A 15,003-nucleotide genomic window follows, 5' to 3' on the forward strand; every position below is an offset into this window, starting at 1 on the left:
GGGAATGAGTATTTGATTAGTGGAAGTATGCGAACCTTTTAACACCCATGTTAGTTGAAATTCTAAATGATTAAGCCTAGTACATAAGTATTGCTATCTGTCATTTCATTGGCTGTAAACGGGGGTTGTATTCTAAATTAATTTAAACATTGCGGCGTTTCAGCGAATTACTTAAGAGATCTATAAAAGTTAAAATATGTAAAAGTCGTGCAGGTGACACCCTCTTTGATCAAGTGATAACGTTAGACATAACGGCTTTATACAATAATGGTTTACTCAAATGACTCGAACTGATCTAAATGGCTGCCCCATTAAAAGGACTGAATATCAGATATACGTAAATATTTTGACATTTGATAACAAAGGATATAATCACTGAACAGTCAAACAGTGATGACGAAGTGAATATGTTATCTTGAGAAGAAGAAAACCTTACTCATTGTGTGAAATGACAACTGTAAAAGTTTAATTTTCTTAGTTACATGTATTACATAGTGGCATAAATACTACAGATATTTGTAAGGCCAATATAATTTAAGTGTTAGATTTTCAATATTTTTTTAGGAATTGGGGCGGGGTTACATAGTGGAATAAATAATGGAAATATTTGTAAGGCCAATATAAATAAATGGTCGATTTTCAACCATTTTTTAATTGGGCGGGAGAACATTTTTTTTTCTTAGATGACTGTTTCACCGTTGAATATGTGTTTATGCCCTTTCTTAAGGCATAAGAGACCTTATAAATATGTTTCTAGACAAACCACGAACACGATCGTAACGCATCTCCTTTTTACATTTGAATGTAATAAAGTGACACCGTAGGTATGAATAAACACCTTTTCCGGACAGTACCGGAAATTAACGCCATAGTTCAACAGTTTTATTGGAGTCAATAACAGTTAACGGGCCGCGAACAGGGAGTGGGCGGGGATGAAAATCTAGCGATTAATTTTATAGTCGCCGAACGTAAAACTACTTGAAATTTGTTTGAATCCTGTTCCATCAATGTTACCAAATTAACTCAATCAAAATCAAAATTCACTTAGTTTAAATATTAAATACAGGATTTACCTTGAAATCCGCAAGTTTAAAATATGTTTATATTTTTTTTTGAACACTGTCAATCAAAGTTATCGTGCTATGTACAACTTAAGGCCATCGCATATAATGCAATATAATGCAATTTTATCGACTTTTATTTTATCAGTCGCATTACGATTGTCTTATTCAAGAGACCTTCCCATTCGGATTTACTTAACTTGGGAATGCATCATCTTTGAGTTTATGGCTTATTTTAAAGTACATACATTTCAAAGAATATGATCTTGCTGGCATCTGTCTAAGTATTAGAAATGCGAGTACACGTTATTCACTTACATTCTACATTTCACTTCGGGGTTTACTAGTTCAAATGAGATCTCTATAGAATATATTTACATCAAAATTCGCTTCAAGTAAAATATCAATCTTCCTTATGGTAAGCTTGTTACGCGAAAATGCGTAAAATAATGGTTTTAAGGTTGTTATTTTACGACTTTTGCTCAATAAAAAAGACAATTAAATTGGAAATTGTCACAGTTTTATTTTTATTGCATTTCAATGCATTCCAAAGCAGGCGTGCATAATTTTCGTAAATACTAAAATTGAAGCTTTTTTTTAACACTGTGTTTGTTTCTGAAAATGTGTAAAAGTACGTTTTAATTAAATTTTGAAATTTATATATAAAAAGTAACTTACAGCGATAAATACATAGTAAATGGCTGTTTCTCTTTGTTATCCTTTCACTCAAGACGGAAAAAACACACTTCTTAGCGTTCAAACCTCAAACCCGAAGCGCCCGAAGGTTACAAATGTTTTGTTTAAAAAACAACAACAATAAAGTAGTAAAAACAAAAAAGGGAAATGTTGAAGATTCGCAGCAATATCTTATACTGAAATGATTTCGGACAGGCCAATTACACTGGTCGGTCAAGGTTTTTAATGATATTTCATATCTTGAAGAAACTAGACTGGCTTGAAATGCAGTAAATTGAATGGGAAGTACTTTTTATGATAACTAGATGTTTGTAGGAGACACGCGAGCCATTCACTAGGAACAATTAGAAATACATTCTAACAAAAGCTGTTATTCAAGTGTGACCTTGACCTTTGACATATAGGCATTGGTCTCGTACGCGACAAGCCGTCTTACCATGGTAAACACTTGCACAAGTTATTTATAAAATCCCCTTATGCATTTTCAAATTACAACCTGGTCTAGCCTAAACCCGACTGCAAGGTCGGTTAGAAAACTTGTTTCCGACAAAGCCTTCTAAATACCGGCCGCCAGGTCGGTTAGAACACTTGTGTCCGACAAAGCCTTCTAAATACCGGCCGCCAGGTCGGTTAGAACACTTGTGTCCGACAAAGCCTTGTAAAAATCGAACGCCAGGTCGGTTAGAACACATGTGTCCGACAAATCCTAGTAAATACCGAACGCCAGATGGGGTAAAACATTTGTATTCGGAATAGCATGATGTGTGTCGGCCGCAAGTCGGGGTATATCACTTGTATCCATAAGAGCCTCTCGGTTGCAGTATATCGCACAGCTAAGCGAGATATAAAAATGGTTGTCCCAATGCTTTGTCTGTAAAATACTTTGATATTTACATATGACGTTGCGTACGATGTTGGCGTACATTAGCGTAACCGACGTTATCGTCATTTTTAACCGTTTTTTTAACGTCATATACATTGTACACATTAAATAATAACACTTAATCAGATGACAATCAATACATTATAATCCACCGTGACGTAGAACAAATCTCATCTGATGAGGTTAATGTGCTTACTAACTCTATGTTGTATACCGCATCATTTATAGAGACATACTGGACGTCTATTGATATAAGATACACCTACAAGAAAATGAAGAGACGAGTACATTTAAAACCAAGCAGATATTAAATAGTTAAATGACATGAAGTAACATATTAATGATAAAGATTGGGCGGAGTGAGCGTAGAGTCATCTCACTGACTTAGACTACAGCATCATAAGCTGTTATGGTACTTAATGATTGCCTTTTTGTAATTCCATTGGCTGAAATGAAAATTGTATTCTTAGAACAGAACGACATGTGAAATAAGTCCGAATTCTTAGCCATTAATTTTACGAAAACCACATATATTTTCTTTCTAAGAAAGTCTTTGATAACCTTGAGTTTGGTCAGTTAAAATTAAAAAAAAATATCAATTACATCAATTACATATTCCCCGGGATATAATACCACAACTAACCCTAATTAGTGTAAATTATTGAGTCATGAAAATGATTCTATGCTACCTGTATTGTCAGCGTCATGTTTTATATCGAGAGTGATGAAAGTGTATTTTTTAGTTATTGTCTTCGTTAAATTACGAGTGTTGTTAACCCTTTAACACCATTCAATAATGTTTAATGTTTGATTGCGCTGTTCATATGAGAACCAAACTTACTTTACTTCGGGTTATATGCCTATCGACCATAGGGGTCATTTAAGGTGAAACTGAGGTGAAAGGTTTGATATATATTTTTTACGACCAGTATCCAATATAATAACAGGTTGGCTAGTTTTCATTGATATAGGTTTACGACTTTTCGAAGTGTGCGGGTACATGTATGTGTTTCGTGTGACTAGAGCTGTTCGTATGTAATAAAAAGAAAGTACAACCGCGATTGAAAACGGAAAATCGTGCCAATAAATATGCTCTCCGCATTTATATATCTCACACTGAAATTAATTACTTTGGTTGGCCAGATTAATTAAATTTGATAGAAACATTGTTTATTCTGGAAGATTTCGGGCTAGGCATTGAGAAAACTCTTGAATGCTTTTTGTTATTCTTTATTCTTCATACAGTTGAAACACTGTCACATTAATTTATTTTTAATGACATTCGAATGAAAATTTAATCAGTCGAATTTGTTTTTCATTATAAAATAAGTCGTGTTTCCTTCGTACTTCCATCTAACGTTCCTCCATTGAACTTCCCTCCCTCGTGCTCCCTTTATCTTCCTCGCTATTTCCTTCCTCGTATTTCCTCGTAATTTCCTTCATGAACTTGCGTCGTGTCTCCTTCCCTAGTTCTCCAATTAACTCCCTCGTACATCCCTTCCTGGCATTTCCTCGTACTTTCCTCCATGTACTTGCCTCGTACTCCCCCCCCCTTTACTTCCTTTAACTTCCCCGTACTTCTCTCCCTCGGACATCCCTCCCTTGTACTCTCTTTTACTTCCCCGTACTTCCCTCCCTCGGACATCCCTCCCTTGTACTCCCTTTTACTTCCCCGTACTTCCCTCCCTCGGACATCCCTCCCTTGTACCCTCTTTTACTTCCTCGAACTTTCATCAAGTGTCTTGACTCGTACTTTCCTCCCTCGTACTTGCCTCGTTTTGCCAAAAACCGGCAAAAAAAGGATTTACCAAACAATTATTGCATAATTACTATTACTTGATAAAATCATTTGACGCCCGTTGGCTGTGCGAACGCCTGTCGAGTGAAAGCCAATGACCGTCAAAGATGACTTCATGATAGGGCAATGGCCATGTTTATCTTTACAATATCAAAATATTGTTGCATTCCTGTGCACCCTAAATGATTGCAAATGTGCGTTGAGTTGAGTTGAGTTGAATTGAAAAATGTAATCTTAAAAGAAAGCAAGCAATTATTAATTTACTACACGTTTTATATGCGGGACGCATCACGGGATTTTAGAATTTCTGACATTTTCACATATCTATAGTTATTCATATATATATTTTTTCTTTAATATCTTATGAAGTAAGCCTGAAGGTTTTAAGCCTAATTAAATAAAGATGTATATTTATATACTAGGGTATATTAAGTGCAAAAGACTGACATGAAGCTTGACGAACTATTTTGACGTCATAGAAATGACGGTGCAAATATAATACATTAAATTATGCACGTAATGGTACTATATTCATGACACGAATGGCTAAACATATTTTTACCCGTTTCTAGGTTGTAGGCCAAGGGCCAAGCTTAATAAGTATCTGAAATCGAAATCCGATATCTACAGATCTACTTCATGGCATGACATGTTAAAAGAGTTAATGCGCCGGGATTAGAAAATGGGGCGTTTGGTGTCAGGGTGTTATGCAGTTTAAAAATAGTTCACAAGATTGCAACGTTAACGTGAAATTGAAATCAAGCTGAAGAGTCTTAGATACATGTTCTCGAGGAACTGAGGGGAATAAATAATTAAAAATTATTACGCAGAAATGGAAGTGTGTTGAATAAAAGACCCTGCTTTACTTTACATACACAAATAGTCAAAACGTCCTTTGACAATAACGGGTTTTATTGATTAAACTTTACATTAGCAATAAACTCGCGAGATGAAAGAAATGTTCATATATCCGAATACATATAGGTTTGTCTAACATTGTCTAAACAGCTACTGTTATGAAACTAGATAATTGAATTTAAAAAAAACAACATCAATTTACATTACCTATTAGCTAATGCAATGAAAGGCACTTATCAGTTACAGTTAAGGGCTACTGAAATACTTTTATGGATTCGTTTTTTATTGCCTGTGAACATAAATGAAAAAAACCAACACTCTTGTCGAGTCTACAGTCTTTCAACTCTTTAATCTCTTTTATTTGATAATGAAGACACCGTCTTCATGACGAAGACAATTGAACTGCAGTGGGTCAAATAATAACATGTTCAAAAGTTTACTAAGATCTTCAAAGATACCTATTTTTGTAATAAAGAAGTGTGCTTTTTATTCTTTTGTTTTAAATTTCCTTGTGTTTTGCTGTTGTTCTTAATTGATGGAAATTTCATTTTATTAGATGTTAAACAATTTATGTATTTAATTGGAGTAGCTCTAAAAATCTTGTCAAAAAGATGAAAGATGCAAAGTTTGCAGTGGCGTAGCCAGCCCTCTATGCATGTGGATTCATTATTGTGCTAGTTGGTTCGGGGGCATGCTTCCTCGAAAAACTTTGAAAACCATGGTGCAATCAGGTGCATTCTGGGCGTTTTAAGGTGCTTTATTTAGTACTGGAAAATGGACATATTTAGGATCATGTAGTCAAGTACGCATACTGCAACTTTGGCTGATTTTTTTTTTTTTTTGTCAGAATCATGCGGATTCATCCGCGAACTAGCGTATAGACAGCTACGCACCCTTGTTTGTCCCTCTCACTGCTCTAAATTTAATCATAAATGTATCTTATATGTAAACTAACATTTTTGCAAAGATTAATGCTTACATAGATCTACAGTCACACACAACGTTTAAAATTAACTGATTCTCACTATAACTCCTATACGTAAATAGATAAGAGGCATGAATTTAAAACCAGTTACTTCCCCTTGTTACACTTTTACCATTAACAGTCTGAAGATTATTCAGGTTTGCCGAACAAATTATAATTATACCGGTTGAAAAGTTCTCAGTGATGCACCAAGCCATGGTATGTTAAATGCTTATGCAAAAAATGTTTCAAGAATATTTTATGTAAAAAAATGGCTGTTGGCTTGTTATTTAATCCATTATGAATAATAATGTAAATAAAGAGTTAACAACATTTTAAAGGCTTAAAAACATAAAAATAACCTATTTAAACATTTGACTCCAAACTGGCAATTGAAAATTAGTTAAGAAATAGTGCAACGTGTATTCGTCCATTTTTTCTTTGGGAGAACAAGGTAACTAAACCCGTTATGAAAGGATAATGTGAAAAACACGAGTTGTTTACCATCTCACAGTAATAATTATATTCCAAGAATTGGCAAGTGACGTCAATGTTAATGTTGTTTCCTGGGTATATATGTGACACTGCGGACCGTTTCTCATAAGTTTAACTGATCTTACTCTCATTCTTTTGTTTGTTTTACTATATATATAATTTTCAGAAAGAAACTTTTCAAGGCCAGTTTAAATTCTTTCTGAGCAAGGGCGTATCTAAAATTTCGCCAGAACGTCTGTGCGAATTTCAGCATACGCCGGTACGCCCCGGGTTATCTAAGCATACGCCAGTACGCCCAGTCGTATCTTAGCATACACCAGTATGTGGTGGCGTATCTAAGCATACTCCAGTACGCCTCTGCTTAGCAAAGCATACGCAATTCGCCCGACGTATCTGAACATATGCGAGTATGTCCGGTCGTATCTGAGCATACTCCAGTACGCCTCTGCTTAGCAAAGCATACGCAATTCGCCCGGCGTATCTGAGCATATGCTAGTATACGCCCGGGCGTATCTTAGCATACTCCAGTACGCCCCGGACATATCGATACATGGGCCAGCACACCCGGCGAACTTATTAAATTTGGTTCCCCTGAGAGGCAATTAAGGGCAAAACTATCGAAATCGAGGCTCGGCGAGTGTTTATACATGTATGTAACGTTTAACTGGTAACAGTGTATTGTAATATCACTGAATGTTGGCATTAAGAAAACTTGAATATTGTTCCTTTATTATGTTTTTTTTAGTTTTCCAACGGGAGGGGACACCCCTCCAACTCCCACCCATATAATTCTTTTAGACAACACCAATGAAAACCCCTTTAAACTCTAGTATAGGGGCGTACAATGTACACCAATTCTTTGTTTTCAAGTGTTTATGTTATGGTATATATGCCTCCTTCAGAATTCAACGTTAAAAAACATTTTTAATTATTTTGATGTTGTGGTATATAATGAGTGTTTCAGAATTATTGAACCTTTAGAAGCTGGTTTAAATTCTCTCAGTATTATAGTTTCGACATTTTGGTATATATGCGTATTCAAGAATTGATCTTTGAAGCCTAGTTTTAATTCTCTTACTAGTATTATAGTTTGTATGCATGTGTGTATTTCGGAACGGAACTTTTAAAGCCGGCTTATTTTTTTAAATGTCATAGTTTCGATTTTTAGCTCACCTGTCACGTAGTGACAAGGTGAGCTTTTGTGATCACTCTTCGTCCGTCGTCCGTCCGTCCGTCCGTCCGTCCGTCCGTCCGTCCGTTCACAATTGCTTGTGAACACAATAGAGGTCACAATTTTGACCTAATCTTTATGAAACTTGGTCAGACTGATCATCTCTATAAAATCTAGGTCAAGTTCGATATTGGATCATCTGGGGTCAAAAACTAGGTCACTAGGTCAATTAGTAGAAAAACCTTGTGAACACAATAGAGGTCACAATTTTAGCCTAATCTCAATGCAACTTGGTCAGAATGGTCATCTCTATAAAATCTAGATCAAGTTCGATATTGGGTCATCCGCGGTCAATAATTAGGTCACTAGGTCAATTAGTAGAAAAACCTTGTGAACACAATAGAGGTCACAATTTTAGCCTAATCTCAATGCAACTTGGTCAGAATGATCATCTCTATAAAATGTAGGTCAAGTTCGATATTGGGTCATCCGCGGTCAACAACTAGGTCACTAGGTCAATCACTAGGTCAATTAGTACAAAAACCTTGTGAACACAATAGAGGTCACAATTTTAGCCTAATCTCAATGCAAGTTGGTCAGAATAATCATCTCTATAAAATCTAGGTCAAGTTCGATATTGGGTCATCCGCAGTCAATAACTAGGTCACTAGGTCAATTATTAGAAAAACCTTGTGAACACAACAGAGGTCACAATTTTGAACTAATCTTTATGAAACTTGGTCAGACTGATCATCTCTATGAAATCTAGGTCAAGTTCGATATTGGGTCATCTGGGGTCAAAAACTAGGTCAGTAGGTCAATTAGTAGAAATACCTTGTGAACACATTAGAGGTCACAATTTTAGCCTAATCTCAATGCAACTTGGTCAGAATGATCATCTCTATAAAATCTAGGTCAAGTTCGATATTGGGTCATCCGCAGTCAATAACTAGGTCACTAGGTCAATTAGTAGAAAAACCTTGTGAACACAATAGAGGTCACAATTTTAGCCTAATCTCAATGCAAATTGGTCAGAATGATCATCGCTGTAAAATGTAGGTCAAGTTTGATATTGGGTCATTCACGGTCAATAACTAGGTCACTAGGTCAATTAGTACAAAAACCTTGTGAACACAATAGAGGTCACAATTTTAGCCTAATCTCAATGCAACTTGGTCAGAATGATCATCTCTATAAAATCTAGGTCAAGTTCGATATTGGGTCATCCGCGGTCAATAACTAGGTCACTAGGTCAATTAGTACAAAAACCTTGTGAACACAATAGAGGTCACAATTTTAGGCTAATCTTAATGCAACTTGGTCAGAATGATCATCTCTATAAAATCTGGGTCAAGTTCGATATTGGGTCATACGCAGTCAATAACTAGGTCACTAGGTCAATTATTAGAAAAACCTTGTGAACAAAATAGAGGTCACAATTTTAGCCTTATCTTAATGAAACTTGGTCAGAATGATCATCTTAACATAAGCTAGGTCAAGTTCCATATTGGGTCAACCCAGGTCAAAAACTAGGTCACTAGTTCAATTAGTAGAAAAACCTTGTGAACACAAGAGGTCACAATTTTAGCCTAATCTCAATGCAACTTGGTCAGAATGATCATCTCTATAAAATCTAGGTCAAGTTCGATATTGGGTCATCCGCGGTCAACAACTAGGTCACTAGGTCAATTAGTACAAAAACCTTGTGAACACAATAGAGGTCACAATTTTAGCCTAATCTCAATGCATGTTGGTCAGAATAATCATCTCTATAAAATCTAGGTCAAGTTCGATATTGGGTCATCCGCAGTCAATAACTAGGTCACTAGGTCAATTATTAGAAAAACCTTGTGAACACAACAGAGGTCACAATTTTGACCTAATCTTTATGAAACTTGGTCAGACTGATCATCTCTATGAAATCTAGGTCAAGTTCTATATTGGGTCATCTGGGGTCAAAAACTAGGTCAGTAGGTCAATTAGTAGAAATACCTTGTGAACACATTAGAGGTCACAATTTTAGCCTAATCTCAATGCAACTTGGTCAGAATGATCATCTCTATAAAATTTAGGTCAAGTTCGATATTGGGTCATCCGCGGTCAATAACTAGGTCACTAGGTCAATTAGTAGAAAAACCTTGTGAACACAATAGAGGTCACAATTTTAGCCTAATCTCAATGCAACTTGGTCAGAATGATCATCGCTATAAAATGTAGGTCAAGTTTGATATTGGGTCATTCACGGTCAATAACTAGGTCACTAGGTCAATTAGTACAAAAACCTTGTGAACACAATAGAGGTCACAATTTTAGCCTAATCTCAATGCAACTTGGTCAGAATGATCATCTCTATAAAATCTAGGTCAAGTTCGATATTGGGTCATCTGCGGTCAATAATTAGGTCACTAGGTCAATTAGTACAAAAACCTTGTGAACACAATAAAGGTCACAATTTTAGGCTAATCTTAATGCAACTTGGTCAGAATGATCATCTCTATAAAATCTGGGTCAAGTTCGATATTGGGTCATACGCAGTCAATAACTATGTCACTAGGTCAATTATTAGAAAAACCTTGTGAACAAAATAGAGGTCACAATTTTAGCCTTATCTTAATGAAACTTGGTCAGAATGATCATCTTAACATAAGCTAGGTCAAGTTCCATATTGGGTCAACCCAGGTCAAAAACTAGGTCACTAGGTCAATAAGTAGAAACACCTTGTGAACACAATAGAGGTCACAATTTTAGGCTTAACTCAATTCAACTTGGTCAGAATGATCATCTCTAGAAAAATATAGGTCAAGTTCGATATTGGGTCATTCGCGGTCAATAACTAGGTCACTAGGTCAATTAGTATAAAAACCTTGTGAACACAATAGAGGTCACAACTTAAGCCTAATCTAAATGTAACTTGGTCAGAATGATCATCTCTATAAAATCTAGGTCAAGTTCGATATTGGGTCATTTACCGTCAATAACTAGGTCAATAGGTCAATTAGTAGAAAAACCTTGTGAACACAATAGAGGTCACAATTTTAGCCTAATGTTAATGCAACTTGGTCAGAATGATCATCTCTATAAAATCTGGGTCATGTTCGATATTGGCTCATCCGCAGTCAATAACTAGGTCACTAGGTCAGATATTAGAAAAACCTTATGAACACAATAGAGGTCACAATTTTAGCCTAATCTTTATGAAACTTGATCAGACTGATCATCTTTATAAAATCTAGGTCAAGTTCCACATTGGGTCATCCGCGGTCAGTAACTAGGTCACTTGGTCAGATAGTTAAAAAACCTTGTGACCACAATAGAGGTCACAATTTTAGCCTAATCTTAATGAAACTTGGTCAGAATGATCATCTTAACATAAGCTAGGTCAAGTTCCATATTGGGTCAACCCAGGTCAAAAACTAGGTCACTAGGTAAATTAGTAGAAAAACCTTGTGAACACAATAGAGGTCACAATTTTAGGCTTATCTCAATTCAACTTGGTCAGAATGATCATCTCTAGAACAATATATGTCAAGTTCGATATTGGGTCATTCGCAGTCAATAACTAGGTCACTAGGTCAATTAGTAGAAAAACCTTGTGAACACAACAGAGGTCACAACTTAAGCCTAATCTTAATGTTACTTGGTCAGAATGATCATCTCTATAAAATCTAGGTCAAGTTCGATATTGGGTCAATTACCGTCAATAACTAGGTCACTAGGTCAATTAGTAGAAAAACCTTGTGAACACAATAGAGGTCACAATTTTAGCCTAATGTTAATGCAACTTGGTCAGAATGATCATCTCTATAAAATCTGGGTCATGTTCGATATTGGGTCATCCGCGGTCAATAACTAGGTCACTAGGTCAAAATCTTCTTGTCTGAAAATGCAAGGCCTACGCATTCAATATTTGGTATGTATCATAACCAAGTGGTCCTCTACCAAGATTGTTCAATTTATGCCCCTGGGGAGAAGAGGCCCTATCCTGGGGGGAGTCACAAGTTTTGCATAGGCTTATATAGAACAAAAAACTTCTTGTCTAAACCAACAAGACATTGGCATTTTATATGTGGCATAACCTAGTGGCCCGCTACCAAGATTGTTCAATTTGTGCACCTGTGGTGAAAAGAGGCCTCACCCTGGGTGTCACAAGTTTTACATAGGCTTATATAGGAAAAAACTTTAAAATTTTCTTGTCTGAAGCCACAAGGACTAGGTCTTAAATATTTGGTTTGAAGCATTGCCTACTGATAGGGTCATGTGGGGTAAAAAACTAGGTCAGTGGGACAAATAAAAGAGTGGCCTCTAGGGGCCATACTTTTCATTGGATCTTTATGATAATAGGTCAGAATGTTCACTTTATTTAGCAAAGCTACAGGTGAGCGATACAGGGCCATCATGGCCCTCTTGTTTGGTGTAAGGACATTTTTCAGGAGAGAAATTCTTAAAAAGACAGTGAAAACAAAAGATGCGCTCTTACTCAAACTAAGATGTACTACAATTAATACAATTGATTTAATTGACCAAAATGGATGAAAAAATATCGAAAACAGTGGTTCTTATGTTCATACATCTAGTTGTGTTTGATTTGAAAGAAAGGTGCAGAATACACAGAAGTTCAACTTGATGGGATGATCACTGTAAATATTTAAACACACACCGGTCATTTAATATTTGTGCGATTTCAGCTAGTATACATACACGTTCACAATCTTGTTAGGCCTAAAAAAATATGTCCGTTTCGGGTAACCCGACTCTACCTATAAAAATGCGCCGACCCTAACTATTTTTTTCCGTTTCTGAGCAAAAAAAATATTCGTTAGCGAATAGAGAGTTACGAAGGGCGGATAAATGCAGATTTTAATCAGAATTATTGTTTATATGGTAAAACATAGTCAGGCAATGACAGTAATGTAGGAAAGACTGCCATGTGCAAGAAAACACTCTGAACTTACGACAGATTTAAAAAAAAATCCCTGCCTACCCTACCTAGAAATTTTGGGAAGGTTACCCTAAACAAACATTTTTTTTTGGCCTTATCAGTAATTAATATTTCCCATGAATGCATTATTTAGTAAGTATTTAAAGGTTCATCACTCAAAATTTATGTATGTCACTTGAAGTAAACGCAAGGATAATATAATCTTCGAGGCTATCTCGTAGTCGTATAAGCGTTTTTCTTTATTTCTTATTATAATTTGCGATTCTTCAAGGCATGTATTTACGACTTTTCAATTGGTTTGTTTTCGATTTTTCAAATGCATTTCAGATGACAAAAATAAGATATGTTACTTTAACGTAATATGGGGCAATCTTGTAAAGAATGATATCGTACGATCATATTTTTTTTTCTATTCGTTAATTCGGAACATGTATATCCAAAGGCGTAGCTGCAAACTTTATTCATTTGATTTTTCCAACACCACGTTTAATTTATTCTATAGCACTTCCATAATAGTCAACTTACGATATTTTATAGTACGCTGATAAGATCATCATCATCATCATCATCATCATCATCATCATCATCATCATCATCATCATCATCATCATCATCATAACCACCACCTTCTCCACCATCATCATCATCATCATCATCATCATCATCATCATCATCATCATCATCATCATCATCATCATCATCATCATCATCATCATCATCATCATCATCATCATCATCACCACCACCATCATCATCATCATCATCACCATCACCATCATCATCATCATCATCATCATCATCATCATCATCATCATCATCATCATCATCACAACCACCATCATCGTCATCGTCATCGTCATCATCATCATCACCATCATCATCATCATCATCATCATCATCATCATCATCATCATCATCATCATCATCATCATCACCACCACCACCACCACCACCACCACCACCATCATCATCATCATCATCATCATCATCATCATCATCATCATCATCATCATCATCATCATCATCATCATCATCATCATCATAACCAACACCTTCTCCACCACCACCACCACCACCACCACCACCACCACCACCACCATCATCATCATCATCATCATCATCATCATCATCATCATCATCATCATGACCACCACCATCATCATCATCATCATCATCCTCATCATCATCATCCTCATCATCATCATCATCATCATTATCATCATCATCATCATCAAGAGACTCAGGGCCGTTATGTTTATGAATAATGCGTCACTTTAACTAAACTTTGAAACTCCAATTTGGGCTAGATTTAAAAACAATATCTGAAAAGTTAGTTGAAAGTGATTAAGTTTGCTTCTTCATTCTCGATTTTCAAACAGATCATTTTACATTTTATTTCTGTTCATGCCCCCCCCCCCGCCCATACTTTCCTTGTTTTGTGAATAACTTAATTACTGGAGGGAAAAACGTATTAAATTGCATGGGATTTAATACGTTTAGGAAACGATTCGTCTTGTTTTCATTTGGAAACGTGCATGTCTCGGCATCTGTTTGATATATGCCCATGTGGATAATGCTTTAATGAATTTCGCACACATCTCGAACCCCATCAACAAATCGGGGACAAAACCGTTTATTGCAATCAGATGTGCATTGCAAAGTAGATCTCCATTAATATTTGTATTTCTATTTTTTGTGGAATATCCGCTTGTGGATGCATCACATGGAAATGCCCTTTATGGATGATAAGTTATAAGGATTTAAAGGAAATACGTTAGTGACTGTACGTATGAGTTAAATGCACACATGGTTGTATATTCTATGTACCGGGCATGAGATACTATGTCGAGTTGGGGAGCTACGTTTCAAATTTTAATATTTAACACGCCGTAAAATATTTTAATGATATAATATATGGGTACGGAGTCACGTTTTACAGATTCACAGGTTTGGTGTTCTGTAGTGTTATTGTATTTTTATTTTTAATTATGTTTACAACACACTAAAATCGTTGAATGGATGGTTCTGGTTGTCATGTAGCAGTGTGGAAAAATGGCGATGTTTAAGGTCTCCTTTTCTAAAGTTTTGTTGTCTTCTTACACTATATTTTATGTAATGGTTAACTATCGATAGTATAA

At 35.9% G+C, this 15,003-nt stretch overlaps 1 protein-coding gene across 1 annotated transcript in view; it reads left to right on the forward strand.

Annotated features, from left to right (window-relative positions):
* The first annotated feature begins 14,610 nt into the window (after positions 1-14,610).
* Positions 14,611-15,003, forward strand: part of LOC128242308 (uncharacterized) — a 36,700-nt gene continuing 36,307 nt past the window's right edge. Inside the window, exon 1 of the mRNA XM_052959406.1 lies at positions 14,611-14,648. The gene's annotated coding sequence lies outside the window, so the exon portion shown is untranslated. The remainder of the gene's footprint in view (positions 14,649-15,003) is intronic.

Source organism: Mya arenaria, chromosome 8 (genome assembly GCF_026914265.1).
Source record: "Mya arenaria isolate MELC-2E11 chromosome 8, ASM2691426v1".
In the NCBI taxonomy this organism is placed as follows: domain Eukaryota; kingdom Metazoa; phylum Mollusca; class Bivalvia; order Myida; family Myidae; genus Mya; species Mya arenaria.